Below are 688 nucleotides of genomic sequence, written 5' to 3' on the forward strand. Positions count from 1 at the left end.
CGGTGAAAACATCAGGGGTATTACCAAGGTGGTTCAGGGAGAGGTGAGGACGGATGAATATGCAGAGCACAGGAGGTTTTTAAGGCAGTGAAACTATTCTGTTTGATAATGTAATGCTGGATTCATGACATTAAGAATTTGTCAAAACCCACAGAACTGTACAACACAAAGAATGATCCCTAATGTAAACTATGGACTTTAGTTAATAAGGTATCCACATTGGTTCATCAATTGTAATAAATTATCATGCTAGTGTAAGATGTTAATAATAGGGGAAACTGGGAAGGGGGAAGGAGAAGAGGGCTTGGGAACTTGCTGTACATTCTACACAATTTTTCTGTAAACTAAAACTGCGCTAACACATAAAGTCTAGTTTAAAGAAATGGACAAGACGAGGTATTCACCCTACAACATATTCAATTGCAAAGCCATAAATACTAAGTATAATATTGATAAGGACATTATCATATAGATGAAATATGGGCGCGGGGGGTAGGCGAGAGGAAAATATCAGTATCAAATGGGGAAGGACAGACTCTTAATGGTGGTGGGATAATTGCCTCACTACATGGAAAAAATATAAAATTGTACTCTTATACCAGACACCCTTTTAGCTCAGTGATGAAGTTATCTCCGAGGTTCACCGTTCAGCCTGGGAGTGGACAGCCCCGTAAAACCAAATGAGACT

This window comes from Trichechus manatus, unplaced genomic scaffold, assembly GCF_000243295.1.
Source record: "Trichechus manatus latirostris isolate Lorelei unplaced genomic scaffold, TriManLat1.0 scaffold00081, whole genome shotgun sequence".
NCBI lineage: Eukaryota > Metazoa > Chordata > Mammalia > Sirenia > Trichechidae > Trichechus > Trichechus manatus.